This window comes from Phyllobates terribilis, unplaced genomic scaffold, assembly GCF_046119375.1.
Source record: "Phyllobates terribilis strain yellow unplaced genomic scaffold, ASM4611937v1 Scaffold_5__5_contigs__length_657084704, whole genome shotgun sequence".
Taxonomy (NCBI): domain Eukaryota; kingdom Metazoa; phylum Chordata; class Amphibia; order Anura; family Dendrobatidae; genus Phyllobates; species Phyllobates terribilis.
The window spans coordinates 9,150,607-9,165,473 of NW_027362765.1; positions in this window are offsets into that span (position 1 = coordinate 9,150,607).

Here is a 14,867-nt window from a genome sequence, read left to right on the forward strand (position 1 = left end):
CCAGTGGAATATGTGCGGTGTCTATTTTGGGATATTTTAGTATACCCATGATGATACTATAGACAGCCATTATACCTGGAATGGCCCTTTCCTTGCGTGCCTTGCTTTTTTTGGCTTACATGTCTAACAATCACATATGTGTTGTGTCCCTTCCCCCATCATCCTATTTTTCTATTGCTGAATAAATATGATAGATTTTATACTCCCTGGACTCCTTTGATCGTCTTTTACCCTGCGGGGTTTTCTTTCATATATGGACTCACTGTGTGGTGGTGATGGTAGAGGACATTGTGTAGCAGGATCATTTTGGCCTTGTATAGTAGTAGTATTGGTAATATTGGTCTTTGTATAGTGTATTTTAGATTAGTAACAGTGGTATACTGTAATTATATATGTATAAATCCTCTTTTAAGTGGCAGGGAGGTTATATGGGGAAACATGTACTTTGGGGCTGGGGTCCCTGATCTCTTAGGACCCCAGCAACGCTCCTGCACTGGGGAAAAGCAGGGTCTGGAGGCCACTTTAATATGATCATTTTATGGATATGACGCCAAAGAAACTAATGAAGTGCTTTGCAAAGTGCCAGAATTAAAAAAATAAAATGGCGCCATTTTACAAGACCCATAGCGTCTCCATTTTTCGGGATCTGGGGCCAGGTTTATTTTTTGCACGCCGAGCTGAAGTTTTTATTGATACCATTTTGGGGTAGATCCGATGTTTTGATCACCCGTTATTGCATTTTATGGCGACCAAAAAACGTAATTCTGGCGTTTAGAATTTTTTTCTCGTTACGCCGTTTACCAATCGGTTTAATTCTTTTTTATATTGATAGATCAGGCGATTCTGAACACGGCGATACCAAATATGTGTATGTGGGTGGTATTTTTAGAATTTTATTTTGAATGGGGCGAAAGGGGGCTGATTTAAACTTTTATATATTTTTAGAAACATTTTTTTTTTTTTTACACTTTTTGCTTGCTTCTATAGTCTCATTAGGAGGCTAGAAGCAGCAACTGTCCAATCACCTCTGCTACATACAGGGGATGAGCAGATCAGCTCTTTGTAGCAGAAATGCTCCTGTGCTATGAGCGCCGACCACTAGGTGGCGCTCATAGAGTCAGTACATGACAATCACTGGGGTCTGCTGCGATTACGTGACGGGGTCACCGATGGGCGGAGTAAGTGACGCGCTACCAGCGCGGCGCTGTTAAATGCCGCTGTCAGAGATTGACAGCGGCATTTAACATGTTAACAGCCGCAGGTGGATTGCGATTCCACCCGTGGCTGTTGGGGGCATATGTCAGCTGTATAAATCAGCTGACATGTGCCCGGTTCAGTGCGGGCTCAGCGCCGGAGCCCTCACTGAACCGGGGGTGATAGCCTAGTGCGTACTATTACGCCCCATGCTTTAAAGGGGTTAAATGGAGTATAATATTTGACAGCTCCCAAAAATTTCAGGATTTTTACGGCAGTGATATGGAATCACGTCTGATGACCACGGTTTTAGGCATTGGCCTTGTAGTGTGGTATTGGTCTGCGACCAAGTGTGAATAGGTTCAACAAAATATAGCTGGCAGACTTTAAATGGAGGGTAGTATTTGGCACGCTCCACAAAATGTCACGATTATTAGGTAAGGTGTGTATAGGAAAATGTTATTTAAGGAAATAAAATGTACATTTTATTGGGGATCCCACCGCAGTGATTTTAGTCCAGTGTTTTCCTGTAACTCACATAGCAGTAGAAGACAAAGACAGAAACACAATACACAAATCCCCTGCAGTAAATAAACCGCAACAGTGCATGAAAATAACAAAGGGGACTTAGTTAACAGAATTGTGATCAAAATAATGCGAAAGACATCCCGCCACGTCACGGCGACCCTTATGGGACAGTCCTAACTCTAATATTTAAAACCTTACCGTATGTCAAGTGGACACAGAGACATGGGGCGCAAGATGCTTTCTTTGAGCTGGAAAGCTTATTCATCTTGCTCCCCATGTCTCCGTGTCCACTGTTTTGGTTCAGTCTCTCTTCCTTTATCCACATGTACGTCACTTCACAAACGGTAAAGTTTTAAATATAAGATTTAGGACTGTCCCATAAGGGTCGCCGTGACGAGGCGGGATGGCTTTCACATTATTTCCATCAAAATTATGTTAACTAAGTACGCTTTATTATTTTCATGCACTATTGCGATTTATTTATTTACTGCAGGGTATTTGTGTATTGTATTTCTTAGTTTTTTTTCTGGTTAGTGGCCATGTGTGAACATGCTCTTACATGCTGCATGCACGACAATTTAAATTCCAGTTCAGGTCTCGAGGTTTTTTTCATATAGCAGTAGGTTATATGGATTAAAATAAAGGTTCATTTAAATAGCTGTCATGAATTATAACATGGGGCTGTGGGATATTTGCAGTCTGTGACTTTTTTGTTTAGTAATTTATTTCCTGAAGTGTAAACTTGATACATAAAACAGCAGTGTCCGTTATGATGACATCACAAAGCACATGACAGCACGGAGAACATGACTTCATATAACTCACATGACATCATAACTGCTACAGAATGTACAAAGTTCTATTCCTGAGCCATCTTGTGTCACAGCTTGAAGAGGACAAGTCCAGGTAAGTAGCTCATCACTGAACGCTGGGGTTCGGGTCACATCAGAAAGGGAGGAGGACAGGCTGTACAGCATTGTGTCACAGCACAAACAGCAGAGTAAGATCAGGCAGAGATCTGCAGTGTGTGCTGTATGGACTGTGTCCTCATCCCCATGATATTTCCAGATGATGATTAGCTGCATTGTTTTCTTTCTTCCTGACCTTCCTCAAGGCTGTTCTGAGATCTGTGGAGTAACTATCATACGTCCGGCAATTATCAAGTGAGAAGACTTTTTGGGATTCAGGAAGAAGGTAGGTGTGTGTGAATGTGACTGTGTGTGTAGGCACAGCATTGAAGGTTTGTGTGACCCCAGATCTAAAGGGAAGTGTGTCTGTGACCCCAGCACTAAAAAGATGTGTGTCTGTGACCCCACCAATAAAGGGATGTGTGTCTGTGACCCCACCAATAAAGGCATGTGTGTCTGTGACCCCACCAATAAAGGGAGGGGCGTCTGTGACCCCAGCACTAAAAGGATGTGTGTCAGTGATCCCACCAATAAAGGGATGTGTGTCTGTGACCCCACCAATAAAGGGATGTGTGCCTGTGACCCCACCAATAAAGGGGTGGCTGTGTGATGGTTTGTGTGTCCCTGCACTAATAGGGTGTGTGTTTGTGTCCTCAACACTGCAGCACTGAAGGGGTGTGTGCACGTGTGTTTGGCACATGTGTACATGTCCCTGAAATGCAGCACTGAAGGGCTGTGTGTGTGGCCCCAGCACTAAAAGTGTGTGTCTGTGTCTGTTTGTGTGACCTCAGCACCAAAGGGATGTGTGTCTGTGATCCCAGAAATGAAGGGCTGTCTCTGTGACCCCATCAATAAAGGGGTGGCTGTGTGATGGTTTGTGTGTCCCTGCACTAATGGGGTGTGTGTTTGTGTCCTCAACACTGCAGCACTGAAGGGTTGTGTGCACGTGTGTTTCGCACACATGTACATGTCTCCAGAAATGCAGCACTGAAGGGCTGTGTGTGTGGCCCCAGCACTGAAGGTGTGTGTCTGTGTCTGTTTGTGTGACCTCAGCACCAAAGGGATGTGTGTCTGTGACCCCAGCAATAAAGATGTGTGTCTCTATGACCCCATCAATAACGGGGAGGCTGTGTGATGGTTTGCGTGTCCCTGCACTAATGGGGTGTGTGCTTGTTTCCTCAACACTGCAGCACTGAAGGGGTGTGTGCACGTGTGTTTGGCACACGTGTACATGTCCCCTGAAATGCAGCACTGAAGGGCTGTGTGGGTGGACCCAGCACTGAAGGTGTGTCTCTGTTTGTGTGACCTCAGCACCAAAGGGATGTGTGTCTGTGACCCCAGCAATGAAGGGGTTGTGTCTCTATGGCCCCATCAATAAAGGGGTGGCTGTGTGATGGTTTGTGTGTCCCTGCACTAATAGGGTGTGTGTTTATGTCCTCAACACTGCAGCACTGAAGGGGTGTGTGCACGTGTGTTTGGCAAATGTGTACATGTCCCCTGAAATGCAGCACTGAAGGGCTGTGTGTGAGGCCCCAGCACTGAAGGTGTGTGTCTGTGTCTGTTTGTGTGACCTCAGCACCAAAGGGATGTGTGTCTGTGACCCCAGCAATGAAGGGCTGTGTCTCTATGGCCCCATTAATAAAGGGGTGGCTGTGTGATGGTTTGTGTGTCCCTGCACTAATGGGGTGTGTGTCTGTGTCCTCAACACTGCAGCACTGAAGGGGTGTGTGCACGTGTGTTTGGCACACGTGTACATGTCTCCTGAAATGCAGCACTGAAGGGCTGTGTGTGTGGCTCCAGCACTGTAGGTGTGTGTCTGTCTCTGTTTGTGTGACCTCAGCACCAAAGGGATGTGTGTCTGTGACCCCAGCAATGAAGGGCTGTGTCTCTATGGCCCCATTAATAAAGGGGTGGCTGGGTGATGGTTTGTGTGTCCCTGCACTAATGGGGTGTGTGTTTGTGTCCTCAACACTGCAGCACTGAAGGGTTGCGTGCACGTGTGTTTGGCACACAAGTACATGTCTCCAGAAATGCAGCACTGAAGGGCTGTGTGTGTGGCCCCAGCATTGAAAGTGTGTGTCTGTGTCTGTTTGTGTGACCTCAGCACCAAAGGGATGTGTGTCTGTGATCCCAGAAATGAAGGGGTGTCTCTGTGACCCCATCAATAAAGGGGTGGATGTGTGATGGTTTGTGTGTCCCTGCACTAATGGGGTGTGTGTTTGTGTCCTCAATACTGCAGCACTGAAGGGGAGTGTGCACGTGTGTTTGGCACATGTGTACATGTCCCCTGAAATGCAGCACTGAAGGACTGTGTGGATGGCCCCAGCACTGAAGGTGTGTGTCTGTTTGTGTGACCCCAGCAATGAAGGGGTTGTGTCTCTATGGCCCCATCAATAAAGGGGTGGCTGTGTGATGGTTTGTGTTTCCCTGCACTAATGGGGTGTGTGTTTGTGTCCTCAACACTGCAGCACTGAAGGGGTGTGTGCACGTGTGTTTGGCACACATGTACATGTCTCCAGAAATGCAGCACTGAAGGGCTGTGTGTGTGGCCCCAGCACTGAAAGTGTGTGTCTGTGTCTGTTTGTGTGACCTCAGCACCAAAGGGATGTGTGTCTGTGACCCCAGCAATAAAGATGTGTGTCTCTATGGCCCCATCAATAATGGGGTGGCTGTGTGATGGTTTGTGTGTCCCTGCACTAATGGGGTGTGTGCTTGTTTCCTCATCACTGCAACACTGAAGGGGTGTGTGTACGTGTGTTTGGCACATGTGTACATGTCCCCTGAAATGCAGCACTGAAGGGCTGTGTGTGTGGCTTCAGCACTGAAGGTGTGTGTCTGTGTCTGTTTGTGTGACCTCAGCACCAAAGGGATGTGTGTCTGTGACCCCAGCAATAAAGATGTGTGTCTCTATGACCCCATCAATAACGGGGTGGCTGTGTGATGGTTTGTGTGTCCCTGCACTAATGGGGTGTGTGCTTGTTTCCTCATCACTGCAACACTGAAGGGGTGTGTGCACGTGTGTTTGGCCACGTGTACATGTCCCCTGAAATGCAGCACTGAAGGGCTGTGTGTGTGGCTCCAGCAATGAAGGTGTGTGTCTGTGTCTGTTTGTGTGACCTCAGCACCAAAGGGATGTGTGTCTGTGACCCCAGCAATGAAGGGCTGTGTCTCTATGGCCCCATTAATAAAGGGGTGGATGTGTGATGGTTTGTGTGTCCCTGCACTAATGGGGTGAGTGTTTGTGTCCTCAACACTGTAGCACTGAAGGGGTGTGTGCACGTGTGTTTGGCACGTGTACATGTCCCCTGAAATGCAGCACTGAAGTGCTGTGTGTGTGGCCCCAGCACTGAAGGTGTGTGTCTGTGTCTGTTTGTGTGACCTCAGCACCAAAGGGATGTGTGTCTGTGACCCCAGCAATGAAGGGGTTGTGTCTCTATGGCCCCATCAATAAAGGGGTGGCTGTGTGATGGTTTGTGTGTCCCTACACTAATGGTGTGTGTGCTTGCTTCCTCAACACTGCAGCACTGAAGGGGTGTGTGCACGTGTGTTTGGCAAAGGTGTACATTTCCCCTGAAATGCAGCACTGAAGCTCTCTGTGTGTGGCCCCAGCACAGAAGGTGTGTGTCTGTGTCTGTTTGTATGACCTCAGCACCAAAAGGATGTGTGTCTGTGACCCCAGCAATAAAGATGTGTGTCTCTATGGCCCCATCAATAAAGGGGTGGCTGTGTGATGGTTTGTGTGTCCCTGCTCTAATGGGGTGTGTGTTTGTGTCTTCAACACTGCAGCACTGAAGGGGTGTGTGCACGTGTGTTTGGCACATGTGTACATGTCCCCTGAAATGCAGCACTGAAGGGCTGTGTGTGTGGCTCCAGCACTGAAGGTGTGTGTCGGTGTCTGTTTGTGTGACCTCAGTACCAAAGGGATGTGTGTCTGTGACCCCAGCACCGAAGGGGTGTGTATCTGTGACCCCTTCAATAAAGGGGTGGCTGTGTGATGGTTTGTGTGTCCCTGGACTAACGGTCTGTGTGTTTGTGTACTGAGCACTGCAGCACTGAAGGGGTGTGTGCACGTGTGTTTACTGTATGTGTATAGAGGTGAGTGTGTATTTGTGTCTGTGTGTGTATGTATGTGTGTGTTGAGGTGAGTGTGTATGTGTGTGAATGTTCATGGATGTATTAAAGGTAACCCATCACTTCATTTCAGGCCCCTAAACCACCATCATTGTGAAATACCACTGTGTAATGAGTTTATAAAGATGCCCCTGTATAAATCATTCATTTCTGCATTGTGTAGACAATGAGCTTATAATGAACCAACAGTTTATACAAGGACATATTTATTATTCTGTTGGTGCCTTGGTGGTGATTTCATTCCCAGTCCCCTTAAAGGGTTATTTGGGACTTAAGAATTGATGACCTACATGTAAGATAGCTCATCAGTATGAGATCGGGGGGTCTGACACCTGGCACCCCCACGATCAGCTGAAATCTGCTCCGGCAGGTGCCAGACACATGATAAGCATACTTGATAGGACGCTGCTTCTGGTCTATAGGACGCACACAATACTGAGCAAGATTTTTTGTTGTTAAAAAGTGCGTCATATAGTCTAGAAAATACAGTTAATGACGGTCACTCTTTAACTAAGAAATGCATCTTAACTTATGAAGGACAATATCCGTCATAATTCTGCTCCCCGCATTTCTTGCAGGCTCACACGCCAAGTCCGCATCTTTCTCGGCAGATGATGGCTGTGTTATTCAGCAATCATATGCCTCTAACAGTCGCAGGTTGAGCGGAGCTCTGCCCACGACAGTTAGCCTATTAAATCTTGCTATCAGAGTGTGACAGTGGCATTTAATGTGCGCCATTCCATCTCTTCATTGGCGCACCCGTGACTTGATCACTGAAGATCCCTGTGTCTGTCATCACTGGATTCCTGTGACAGCCAGCCTGTTGCTAGTGTTCATAGGAGACCGTGATTTCTGCTATATATAGCAATGCTGTATATAGCACAAGCAATCAGATGATTGCAGGTTCAAGCCCCCTAAAGAGACTAACAAATACAGTGAAAAGTAAAAAAAAAATGAAAAAAGTATAAAAGTTCAAATCATCCCAGTTTTCCCCCCATTAAAAATTAAGAAATATAAAACATTTAAAAAATACACATATTTGGTATCGCTGCGCTTGTAAAAGTCAGATCCATCAAAATATAAAATAAATTAATCCATTTAGTAAACGGCGTAACTAGAACATTAAATAAAATGCCAGAATTACAGATTTTCATTTGTTGCAACAAGAAAAAAAAATATAATAACAGACAATCAAAACATTGTATATACCCCAAAATGATATCAATATAACCATCAGTCTGTGGTGCAAAAAACTAGCCCTCACGCAGCCCCATTCCCGAAACATGAAAACGCCGCGGCTTTCAGATCTCGGAAAGTGGCGACACAAGCAAATTATTTTTCATCACTTAAATATAAATCCTATAAATCGTCACTTAAGTAGAAGAGATGAAGCTTTACTACCTCCTGCTCCAGCTCCAGCACTTCACCGCTGCCGCTGATCTTTAGTCACTGGCTTCAAGGGTGACATCATGACTGCAGCTCTGCAGCCAATCACTTGGCTCAGTGGTCCATGCTGACAGAGCTTCTAAGCTCAGTGATTGGCTGCAGCAATGATGTGTGCTGAAGTTGAGCCATCACCGCTGCAGCCTGTCACAATAGAGCACAGGAAGCGCTGAAGATCCAGAGCTGGAGCAGCAGGAGAAAGTAAAGCTCTGTGTGTTTTCTCCACCACTGGGAACCTCCTATATATTACATAAAAACATTCCTGAAAACCCCTTTAATCTGACTTTATAGAAAAAGTCTCTATCCGGCTACTGTCCTCCCCTCATGAATCACAAAATATGCCAAGTGTGAACAACTCCTGTCCCCAAATGAGGACTTGCAGGCGATCAGTTGATAGTCGGGGGTCCGGCAGTGAACACCCTCAGCAATCAGCTGTGTTTTGCTGGACGTAGCGGCCTCTCCAGGACACATGTGGTATTACATGGTGCTCTTTCAGAATAATATGTAATATGTAATACATGATATCTTGAAGTCTTCCAGAAGAAGATATTGGCAGACAGGTAATGACTTATTACCTCCCAGCCATTTTCTCCTTTATCACTCGCTAGTTCTTATACACATTTGGATGATGTCACATCTTCGTTGGAAGCCGTATTAGGAACCTCCATCGCAGATTTTATCATACAGGACGAGTTCTCAGCCAACAGCTATTTGGCCATTGTTCACATGACGTAAGCCTATGTTATATACAGCAATATGCAGCAGGATACACGAGATCCAGGGAAATATCCGATCGCCAAAAATGGGGTCAGGAAGGAATTTTTTTCCCCCCTGAATCAGAATTCTTTTGGGGGGGTTTCTTTGCCTTCTTCTGGATCTTTGGGTCCCAATGACTCTCAGGTGGTCCCCAATGACCGCAGCTCGTTTTGTGGTCTCCACCGGGGCCAATCTGAGAGTGACTGTGACCATAGTTTAATTTCTTAAAGGACCAGTAATATTTTCATTACAATGTTGCTTATTGCTATTTCAATAAAAAAATTTATTATATATATATATTGTTTTGTGTGTTTTTTTTCTGGATTTCACCTTACACAGTGAGAATGATAAGAGTAATCACAAAATATGGGGGCTCCATACACAGAGAGAACTCTGGTACCAAATTCCATGACAATTGTTCTGGGGTTCAGTCTGTGATGGAGCAGTAACATTGTATCCAGGACGTCGTACACACCATGCTACAGAAAGAAGACTGAAGAACGGGAAGCAGCCGCAGAATACAGGAGACACAGGGGCTTGTGTAACAGTAAAAAACAGGAAAGATGATCAACAAGTGGCCGGGGGGCTCCAGGACCAAACCAGGAGGGAGGCCTCAGTCATCAGTGGCCAATATTCGCATGAAGTGGCCCACATTTACCAACCGTTCTGCAGCCACTCGTTTACCTTTGTCCAACACCTCCGTCGCTCCTTGCAGTTATTAGGCCACCACTGAAATTCTTTTCTGACTACACACAGACACGTACATAGAAACCGTGCATGCCGCCATCACCGCACACAACCAGAGTCCTGGTCCAGACCAGTGGCCTTTCCAATTCAAGTCTACTTGGGTTTAAACAAGGGTACTGTCTCTAAGAGAACCATGTGCTTGCCACTTGGAACAGCAGTAATACAGTAACACCAGGTTAATATTCTTCGGGCACAGAGATGCACAGACAGTGAACCCTCTTAAAAAGAAGAATTGGACTGACATTCCCTAAGCAATAAGTACCCACACAATTGGAGGGACAGATTGCTAGCCCTTGCTGCACCATGGTGTATGCCCAGTGGTGGCCACTCTTAGTCTAAGTTGGCTCGTCAGATTGCATGGTGATAAAGAACCTGAGGGCCATATACCTTCAGGAAAAAGATCTCATAAGGACACGTTGCCTTGAATAGTGAAGAACACAATAATGTTTTCCATACAATTCTATTGTGTTCTATTCAGGATATATTAAAAAAAGTCTGGTCCTTAGAACTTATAAAATGAGGTCAATACAACCTCAGGTGAACAACAACACATCACAAATTACACCAGGTCATCGAATATTTACCAAAAAATAGACTTAAATGCAGAAACAGTGTGTGAAAAATTAAAGGGGTTGTCCAATGAAAACAAGCCCCAATCTACAGGAACCCCTTTAGATTGGAACGGTGGTCCGCATACTAAAATTCATTCTATATGAGGCGGCCATGAAGTGCGCCCAACTTTTTTGGACCGATGAGACAGAGTGGCCTTACAGAGAAGGGTCCTTGGATTGGACGCCGAGTTACGGACCCCAAAGCAGCACTGAATATGATGTACTAGTGGGAGTCACGAGTGCAAGGGTTCAAGGGCGCCAGTAGTGGAAGACATAGTGCGCGAAACCGAAGAACAAGTAAGCAGACCTGCTGATCAGCACTGCAGCGCTGAGGCCGAGTTATGGCGAAATAGGGAGCGACAGTGCGCCTCACCAGTCCTGGAGTATATTACAGAGGAAGGATACTGTGTGGAAAATGCTTCATACTGTAAAGGAAACGTCCAGAACACTTTGTGCCCGATATCCCTTGTATGCCGGGACGTTGCTAGGGTCCTAAAAGATGAGGGGCCAAAGCCCCAAAGTAGGTGTTTCCCCATACAACCTCCCCGCCACTTGAAAGACGACCTATACATATATAATTACAGTACACCATTGCTGCTAACCTAAAATACACAACTGAAAGACCAATATTCCCAAAATTACTTCTATACAAGGCAATAATAATCCCGCTACACAATGCCCTCTACCATCAACACTACACAGTGAGTACATAGTATTATGATATGACCATTGCCTCTACATTGCCTCTCTACGCTCTGTATGATGGTCTCCACAGCTCCCTATACACTGTATGATGGTCCCCACAGCTCCCTACACACTGTATGATGGTCCCCACAGCTCCTTAGATACGGTACGATGGTCCCCACAGCTCCCTACGCTCTGTATGAGGGTCCCCACAGCTCCCTACGCTCTGTATGATGGTCCCCACAGCTCCGTACGCTCTGTATGATGGTCCCCACAGCTCCCTATACACTGTATGATGGTCCCCACAGCTCTTCACCCGCCTCTGTTCCCTATCTAACCTCTCTAACTCACCTCTCCCTCTCTCTGACCACAACCTACTTACATTCTCTACCCTCTCCTCTCCAGGTCAACAATCCCCACTCCACAAACTTGCACACCCTCGCAGAAATCTCAGACACCTTGACCTACACTCACTCTCTGAATCCCTTCTCCCTCTTACAGACATTAGTTCCTTACATGATGCAGATGTTGCTGCCACTTTATACAACACCACAACAGCTGCAGCTCTCGATTTGGTCGCCCCCCTCACACATACCAAAGCTCGCACAAACAGACAACCCTGGCACACCAGCCTAACTAAAGAACTGCGACGGGCCTCCAGGGTTGCCGAGCTTAGATGGAAAAAGTCCCACACCAATGAGCACTTCATTGCATTCAAACAATCCCTCACTACCTTCAAGTCCACACTCACTGCAGCAAAACAAACATACTTCGCATCCCTCATATCCTCCCTGTCTCACAACCCCAAACAACTATTCAACACCTTCAATTCTCTCCTCCATCCCGCAGTGCCTCCTCCCTCTCCTCTTATTTCAGCCGAAGACTTTGCTTCATTCTTCAAGCAGAAGATTGACACCATCAGACAAAGCTTTTGCCTAAAGCCCCCACAGCCCCACCCCACACCTACTCAACCCTCTTCCTCCAAAACCACTTTCTCCACCATTTCTGAAGATCAACTTTCCTCTTTACTCTCCAAATCACACCTCACGACCTGTAAACTTGACCCAATCCCGTCCCACCTCATCCCAAACCTTACCACTATCTTCATCCCAGCCCTAACCCACCTCTTCAACCTGTCACTAACAACTGGTGTCTTCCCCTCATGCTTCAAACATGCCTCAATCACACCCATCCTCAAAAAGCCCTCCCTTGACCCATCCTCTCTGACTAGCTATCGCCCCATATCACTTCTCCCCTATGCCTCAAAACTACTGGAACAACACGTCCATTCTGAACTGTCCTCCCACCTCTCCTCCTGCTCCCTCTGCGACCGCCTATAATCTGGTTTCTGAAGGCACCATTCTACTGAAACTGCCCTGACTAAAGTCACCAACGACCTACTAACCGCCAAATCCAAGCGACACTACTCTGTCCTCCTCCTCCTAGACCTGTCATCTGCCTTCGACACAGTGGACCATTCCCTCTTACTACAAACTCTCTCATCTCTCGGCATCACAGACTTGGCCCTATCCTGGATCTCCTCATACCTAACAGACAGGACATTCAGTGTCTCTCACTCACGCACCACCTCCTCATCTCGCCCCCTATTTGTCGGTGTCCCCCAAGGTACAGTCCTAGGACCTCTGCCCTTCTCCATCTACACCTTAGGCCTGGGGCAGCTCATAGAGTCCCATGGCTTTCATTATCACCTCTATGCTGATGACACACAGATCTACCTCTCTGGACCCGATATCTCCTCCCTACTAACCAAAATCCCACAATGTCTGTCCGCCATTTCATTCTTCTTCTCTGATAGATTTCTAAAACTTAACATGGACAAAACAGAATTCATCATCTTTCCGCCATCCCATTCACGCCCCCCCCCCAACTGACCTATCTATCAATGTCGATTGCTGTCCACTCTCCCCAGTTCCCCAAGCTCGCTGCCTTGGGATAACCCTGGACTCTTAACTCTCCTTCAAACCACATATCCAAGCCCTTTCCACTTCCTGCCGACTCCAACTCAAAAATATCTCCCGGATCCGCACATTCCTCAACCATGAATCTGCAAAAACACTAGTGCATGCCCTCATCATCTCCCGCCTCGACTACTGCAACCTCCTTCTCTGTGGCCTCCCTTCTACCACTCTTGCACCCCTCCAATCTATCCTAAACTCTGCTGCCCGACTAATCCACCTGTCCCCCCGCTATTCCCCGGCCTCTCCTCTCTGTCAATCTCTTCATTGGCTCCCCATTGCTCAGAGACTCCAGTTCAAAACCTTAACCATTGCATACAAAGCCATTCACAACCTGTCTCCTCCATATATCTCTGACCTAGTCTCCCGTTACATACCCGCACGCAATCTCCAATCCTCACAAGATCTCCTTCTCTATTCCCCTCTTATCTCCTCCTCCCAGAATCGCATACAAGATTTCTCCCGTGCTTCCCCCCTACTCTGGAACTCTCTACCCCAACACATCAGACTCTCGTCGACCGTGGAAACCTTCAAAAGGAGCCTGAAGACCCACCTCTTCCGACAAGCCTACAACCTGCAGTAACCACCGCTGCATGACCAGCTCTACCCTCACCTAATGTATCCTCACCCATCCCTAATAGATTGTGAGCCCTCGCGGGCAGGGTCCTCGCTCCTCCTGTACCAGTCTCTGTCACATTGTGTTCAAGATTATTGTACTTGTTTTTGCTATGAATACCCCTTTTCACATGTAAAGCGCCATGGAATAAATGTCGCTATAACAATAAATAATAATAATATCATCAAAAAGTTTATTTATTTTAGTTCTTCAATGCTGAAAATGAAACTCATATATTATATAAAGTCATTACAATCAAAGTGATCTATTTCAAGTGTTTATTTCTGTTAATGTTGATGATTATGGCCAGGGGCGCACATAGAAATCATGAGACCCCATAGCAGAAGCTCTAATTGGACCCCCCCCACCAAAAAAATAAATAAATATTTGTCTGTGTCACACAAGAGCCGATCTCACAACTTTCCAGCCTATACTTCGTTTTTCTAATTTTCCTCCTACTGAAGTCCTAGATCCCTCTTTCATTGCCCCCATGAAGTATGATGCCAATAAAAGTGCCCCCCAAACACAGTATGATACCGCCATGGTGCATTCCTCCACATTAGCCTCTACATGAACAGTATAATGACCTTATTGTACCCCACTTCAACTCCCAAGGCAAAGTATGGTGACCCTAACACAGTATGATTCCCCCAACTGTGACTCCCACACAGCCCTACATACAGTATAATGGCCCACACTAGCCCTCCAAACAGTATAATGGCCCCACACAGCCCTCCAAACAGTATGATGGACCCCACACAAACCTTCACACCGTATAATTGCTTTCATACAGTATAACGGCCCCCCACATAGCCCTCAAAATATCATAATGGCCCCACATAGACTTCCATATAGTATAATATGCCACCCATAATCCTCCATATAGTATAATGCACCTTCCAAAATCCTCCATATAGTATAATGCACCCCCCATAATCCTCCATATAGTATAATGAACTTCCCATGGTCCTCGATAGAATATAATGCACTCCCCATAGTCCTCCATACAGAATATTTCACACCCCAAAGGGTAAAATGCAGCCCCCATATAGTATAATTCACCACACACTCCTGCAGTATTATGGGCACCACGTACTCACTGATTTTAAAATACCGTATGTTTTAAATAAGACGACCCGAGTATAAGCCGAGGCCCCTAATTTTACCACAAAAAAACTGGGAAAAGGTATTGAGTTGAGTATAAGCCTAGGGTGGGAATTGCAGCAGCTACTGGAAAATTTCACCATCCTGGTATGTATGGATCCCTAATCAC